The following is a 6,713-nucleotide window of genomic DNA, read 5'->3' as shown; positions in this document are numbered from 1 at the left end:
TCATTTCTCTCCCTCCCTGTTCAGCAAGACTCCTTCTCCTGGCTTCCTGGGTTACCCTTCATCAGACGCGCAAGATGAGCCAGGAGGCAGAAGGAGACACTGGAGAGGTGGGGAGCAGAGAGGAAGAAGGGAGGTGTCTCTCTGGCTTTGAGACGTGTTTACAACTGGGGTTCTAGGAGCTATCACAGGAAAAGTCCCACCCAACACCCTGCGTGTGTGCAAAGCTGGGGACCCTTCTCAGAAGAGACCGCTCACGCACACAGCTCAAACTTGGATGGGCCCCAGGACACTGCACCTGGTTAAAACACTTATAAACAATCACGAGCCACATGTTTAGCTTTACTTTTGGCCCAATTCTCTGGAGGAGAAAGGAAAAGTAGAGCAAAGAGGACCACTCATTTAGTCAGTCAGGCGTCACTATCCACAAGCGTTTCCTCACCTAGGGTAAGTACTAACGAACCGATGATGCAAGGCTGTAAGGCGTGACCCCTTTGGGGGCCCAGCGTCCCTTTTACAGGGGTCGCCTGGGACCATAAGAGAACATATATTTATATTATGATTCATAACAGTAGCAAAATTACACTTATGAGGTAGCAATAAAAATAATTTTATGGTGGGGGTCACCACAACATGAGGAACTGAATTAAAGGGTCACAGCATTAGGAACATTGAGAACAGCTGCTGTAAGGTATAAAACTTGGTCTTTATCTACACATTATTCAAATCCGTAGAAAGTCAATTTGTAAACCACTTGCTGCCCAAGGACGACCTCAGTTGGGATCCACAGCACTTGTATAAAAGCTGAGTATGGCAGCACACACTGGGACCCCAACACCGAGGGGGACCAAGACAGGTGGATCCCCAGAGCCTGTAGACAAGCTGATCTAGACAAATGGGTGAGCTTTGGATTTAGTGGCAGGCCCTGTCTTGAAAAGTTAGGGTAGAGAGCCAGTTAAAGAAGATGCCTCAAGTTGACCTTTGACCTCCACACTCATATGCAAAGATACACACACACACACACACGCACACACACACACAAACACACACACACACACACACACACACACACTTAAGTTCGTGCAATGCTTTAGTGGGTTTTTAACCGTTTTTAACAGAGGAAAAAATAAAAGGACGCAAATAATGAATTAAGAACCACCTATATTCCCTCACAAGGATCCTCACAAAGGCTTTGTGAAGTGGTTAAAGCCCACATAGTCCTCATCAGAGCAACTGACAAACAGAAACAGGGAGAGATGAGCTGACATGCCTGGTGACTGGCTAGCTAAGAGCCCGGCAGTCATTAAGTTGAAATCATCTGCCTTCTGGTGCCCTAAGTCTTTTTGTTTCACACAAGGAATCTTTGATTTCTCAACAGCTGCTTCTGTGATGAGTGGACAGCAAGAATGTTCAAGGATCCTTCCAGATTCAATCCTCTGAGTCTCTTGTTTGCCGGCTTGCTGGTCAGTCTCCTTACAACTGTTTTGAGACATAATGACTTTTGTGCTAGTTTTATGTTCAAAATGTCCAGCTTTCTTGGGCCGTCTTTCCAACTTCAAAGCGGGTGGTAGTCAGATATACACGTTAGCATTAGAAGTATGTGGCAGCCTCAGCTCTTCAGTCAAGCTACCATATGGCTCAGAAAACCATTTTACTACCCATATCTCTTAAGCTGCAAACTGCTCTGACATTCTTTTTATTAATATCTTTCCTGTCTCAAATCCCCCATCATGCCTCTCTGCCAGGCTTCTGAAAGGTCCCACATGTACACTTCCAGCCAAGAAATGTGTTCCTTCTTGGGTCACTGGAAATTCTTTGGAATATCTGGCATGAAAACATATACCCTTTAATTAAAAGCCTATGATTTCTCTGAATTCTCATTTAAGCCACTGAAAGAAATCCATTCTTTAAGACCAAAACAGTTAACACGTTAAGATATAATGCTGAAAAATGGCTCATGTTTTTAAGACTACTTAAGCAGATGAAAATAAGCTGTCTGGTATTGAAAAAAAAATTGTTCATATTTAGTAAAATCCTTCACTTCCAAGTGGAGGGGCAAATTTAGTACATGTGTACCCAATTAGCCATGAAAACTCAACTAGACGTGAAACATCCCAGCCATCTGCCTGTTGACGTTAAAGCCTAGATCCTATTAACACGAGCGCCATTTAAACAGTTAAAAAGTGATAAAGTTCATAACTCAGATCTGATAGAGCTTGAAATACGACACCGTTGTACACTAATGTCAGATCGGCTCTGAATTATGGTTCCAGTAAAGTTGGAGATAACTCAAGCGTGTTAATTAGTGATCCACAAACTCAAAACTCACTTTATTATGTATGGTATTCAGTCACGCCTCTTCGCCCATGAGCAGGAAAACATTCTCTGACATTCAGAGGTAAAAAGCCATGCAAGTCCTCCAAAATCCTAGATCCTAGACGTGCCCGATATATCCTTCCTCGTGCAAGTTAGCTATCTTTTAGATTATAACTCAAGGTAATTTCTCCAGGAACAGCATTTAAAAGGACCAGTGTGGCAGAAAAGTTTGGTGGTTACTCAAACGGGCCTGGTGAAGAGCTAGGAGGAAGATCACGTTTGTGGCGAGCTTGGCAGAGAGACGTCCAAACTTAAGTACCTAGTTTGCATTCCAGCAGCACCAGCCACATCCTCAGGATCTGGAGGAACCCATCAGGAAGGTTCTGGAGACCGGCAGGTCTTGCTTTGAGCATCACTACTGTAGGTGCTTAGTTTATTAAGAAGCATTTGTAAAACTGAACCTGAAACTTGATCATTTCAGAAGACACACTGAACTCCAATCATCTCATAAAACTATGCCGTCTTTTAAAACTGCTGCAAAACTGCTGCCACAGCTTCCTTCACCACACAAAGCCAGTTCTCTGCTACTCTTGGAGTCCAAATCCTGCTTGTTCCTGTTCAGTAGCACCCCTGCTGATATTCACAGTGGAAAAGAAGCATTATTATTTCACTTTCCAGCTACCTTCTCAGGAGCTTAGCAGGATCACCCCTTGGCCTTTCTAGGTGGATCAGATGGCCTGCCAGTCTTACAGATTAGGATCACCGCATGGCTCCAAAATCCCACACCAGAGGCTAAACAGTGTGTTCTACATGGTGTCCTTAGAATAACGAGAGAGGAAAGTCATCGCATGAATCTTCTGTATAGCTGAGTTACAGCAAGCCCTTAGGCTATCAGGCCTCCACCCAAAGATCACCAATCATTACTGCAGCTTTCCAGGAAGCAGAACACAAGTGTGGTCGCTGACATCCGAGCCAACCTCAGGTTCACCTCCCTTCCCTCTTCAGAGCTGCATCACAGCCCAGATGGACAATGGCTGGATCCTCCTAAATGGCCCCTCTGTTTGACTCATCTTTCACACTGCTGAAATATAATCTTCCAAAAGTCCGGTTCCAATCCAGTTACTACCTGTCCAAAACCTGGGATCTCTGACTCTCATGGCCCGTGAGCAGAATTAAGGTCATGTTCTTAGCATGGGACTTAATGTCTTTTAATGTCATTGCCCACTCAGCCACTAGCAATCTGTAGGGCCGGCTCTGTTCTGTGCAGATCCCCACACCCTTGCTCTTACACAACTCTCTCCACGAAGCACTGTCACTTCCCTCCATTCTATCATCTCATCAGCCAAAATCTCACTCGTACTTAAAGGCCCAGGAGAGAGAAATTCTATGCTCTCAGTGAAAAACCCAAAGAACACTTCCTGGGTCACAAAGCAGTCCATACTCTCTCTGCCACCACTGTGCCCTGTGGCGTGACCTCTAATCATCAGGACAGTGTGGAATTATAACTGTGGCTCCCATGACACTAATAACTTTCATTTTTTTAGTATTTTATTCATCTACGTATAGAGGCCTCACATCTCTTTATCAACTATGAACTCTCTATAAGGATTCCATTCTATGCTCTCAGACTACGAGTTCTCGCACAAGGAAAGGATGCTCTGTTGCATCCAGCCACAAGAGGGCAGAGTTGGGCCACTGTTAATGCAATCATCCTACAATTAGTTACAAAGGTTTCCGAATTGATTCTCCCTAGAAAGTTTGTTTATTTAAAGTAAGGATGCATATTTGCTACATGTGATTTTGACTGTATAACTGCTGACTGGGAGGATGACTCTAAGACAGCGAACTTTTCAAATTAACAACCAAGTACAGTATATATTATCCAAATTTGGTAAAGTATCTATTGTTAACTTCTCCCTCCCTGTCCCCACCCCACCCCCCAACACACACAGGAAAATTTTCAGAAAAATATCTACCAGCTATCATCTCCTGGGATGATGGAGGGGACCACAGAGACATTTTCCTTCCGTGTTGTCTCTTTCTGGACTTTATGTAGGCAATCTGTACTCATCAGGTGACCAGAGGAAGTAAGGGTCTTAGCTTCCTGTTCCCTTGCTGTGGTGATACCGGTGATGATGAAATACCCTGACAAAAGCCCCTGAATGGAGAAAGGCTGATTCCAGATTACAAATTACAGCACATCATCTCAGAGACATCAAGGTGGAGCAGTAGTCACATTGCATCCACAGAGCAATGACGTCATGCATGCATGCATGCTGCTGCTCAGCTTGCTTTCTCTATACTGTCTAGGATTGCCCTGCCCAAGGAATGGTACCATTCACAGTGGGTGGGTCTTCCTACCTCAAGTAGCATAGTCAAGATGCCACACGCCCTTACAGGTATAACCTGGACAATTCCTCACTGAGGCTTCCTTCCCAGGCCATTCTAAATTGTGTCAAGTTAATTGTTAACTAACCATCGTGGGTATTTAGAAAATCTCTAAGAAAAGTGCTTGATTTCACTAGCTATCTCATCTCCAGCCCCACACCTAATATACTTAAAAGTGAGTACAACATTTGGAGTATTTTCAGATAGAATAAAGCAGAGATCCCCAAACTCTCTTGATACATAGTATCGTTACTATATCAGTAATTTGTATGATAGCCCTGGAATGAAAGAAACACTAACAGTTCTATTTGTTAAAGTCAATGAACTAAGATTCTATGTGCTAACAATTTAGTAGCTGCTTGAAAAAATAGTACAAATAAAGGTTTCAATGTAGTATTTTTATTCCATTATTCACTAATCACAATTACTTATTAGGCATTGAGAAATCAACAAGAATACTACTATTCTTTTCTTATAGCCCAAGGAATTTTTATATATTTCTACATATCCATGTAATCACTATGCCAGTCAAAAATATAGGAAACTCCCCTATGTTTCCTCCATTACTATTTCTTGTTCCACTGATTTTTATAAGGAAACCTGATGCTTATCAGACAACCACTGGAAAACCCAGGATTCCCAAAGATATGTCATCATGGGGAGGCATACAGAGCAAACTCACTTTTAAGCTTTTGGGGCAGGGGGGGTTCTCAAGACAGGGTTTCTCTGTACAGCCTTGGCTGTCCTGCACTCACTTTGTAGACCAGGCTAGCCTCACAGAGATCCGCCTCCCTCTGTCTCCCTAAGTGCTGAGGTTACAAAGGTGCATCACTGAGCCTGGCTGCTCCCTTTGAAACTATGAACTACTCAGACCAATAGTTCATGGACACCCCATGTGGAGATGTTGGGTGCCGCTGTCTTTCTCCAACATTGTGAAGCCCTCTGGGCCACCCTGAGTGTTAGCTGCAGTGTGGGAACCCCTGGGCACAGGAGGCAGAGCTAGTCTCCCTGAATAAAAAGCACCAAGTGCCTACTTCTAAAGCAGCCTTGAAGATATGGAACACCTATGAGCTTCAAAGGCAACTGGCTTTCTCTGACTCAGAACCTTTCTTTGGGAAAAAAAAGAAGGACTGGGCGGAAAAGTGAGCCAAGAGGGGTGGTATTTGAGGGTTGTTACCCCCTTCTGTTCCACCAAAGCTGGTTCCTAATCCAGCTTTCTGTCCACACAAAGTTATAGCCCAACAGTAGCCCCTATCACTATGTTTCTGGGAAGCCGATAAATTCCTGCTCTGTGCAGTCCAGGCCTGGATAGCCAACCAGTCTAGTTGACTCTTCAACCTCTGGACCCAAATACCTGAGGCTTTGCCAAGACCTGGAGTGCACAGAGCTCGGCATGGAACTGCTGCCCCCCTGAGACAGTCCTTTTTCCTCTAGAATTAAGCAGGAGTTCTGTAAGGAATCACTGTCTACCTCCTCCCACAGAGTCCCAATCAAATACACAACTGCAGCTACTCATGGCCACTTCAAAATGGAATTTAAAACTTACGGACTCAGTCCTACATCTTGGTTCGCTGTCATTTGTTCTTTCCACTCAGAGATAATTAACCCAGATCCATGCGGAATCTCCATCATGTGGAAGTCGGAACCAGGCAGAGGGTGAAAGCTACATCACAGAGAGGCAGAAGCCCGAGTGTCTATGGAGGTGAATGAATAATAAATAATGAATGGTCTATCTACACAGAGGAGCATGACCCGACCTTCAAAAGAAGGTTTTGCTATATAAATATATAACACAGCTGAACCTTGTAGAGACATTATGCTAAACGAAATCAGCAAGGTATAAGCACATATGTGCTTGTAAGGGTCATGTAAAATAGATGGAGTAGTCAAAGTTATGCAGAGAAATAGAATCGCCAAGACTGGAGAGGGGAGGCAATGGGAAGTTACTGGTTCAAGAGTCCAGAGTTTCAGCCTTGCAAAACGAAGGGCAGCGTCTTTGAGATGGATGGTCC

Source organism: Acomys russatus, chromosome 4, assembly GCF_903995435.1.
Source record: "Acomys russatus chromosome 4, mAcoRus1.1, whole genome shotgun sequence".
Lineage (NCBI taxonomy): Eukaryota > Metazoa > Chordata > Mammalia > Rodentia > Muridae > Acomys > Acomys russatus.
Note: the sequence above shows the minus strand (reverse complement) of the source record.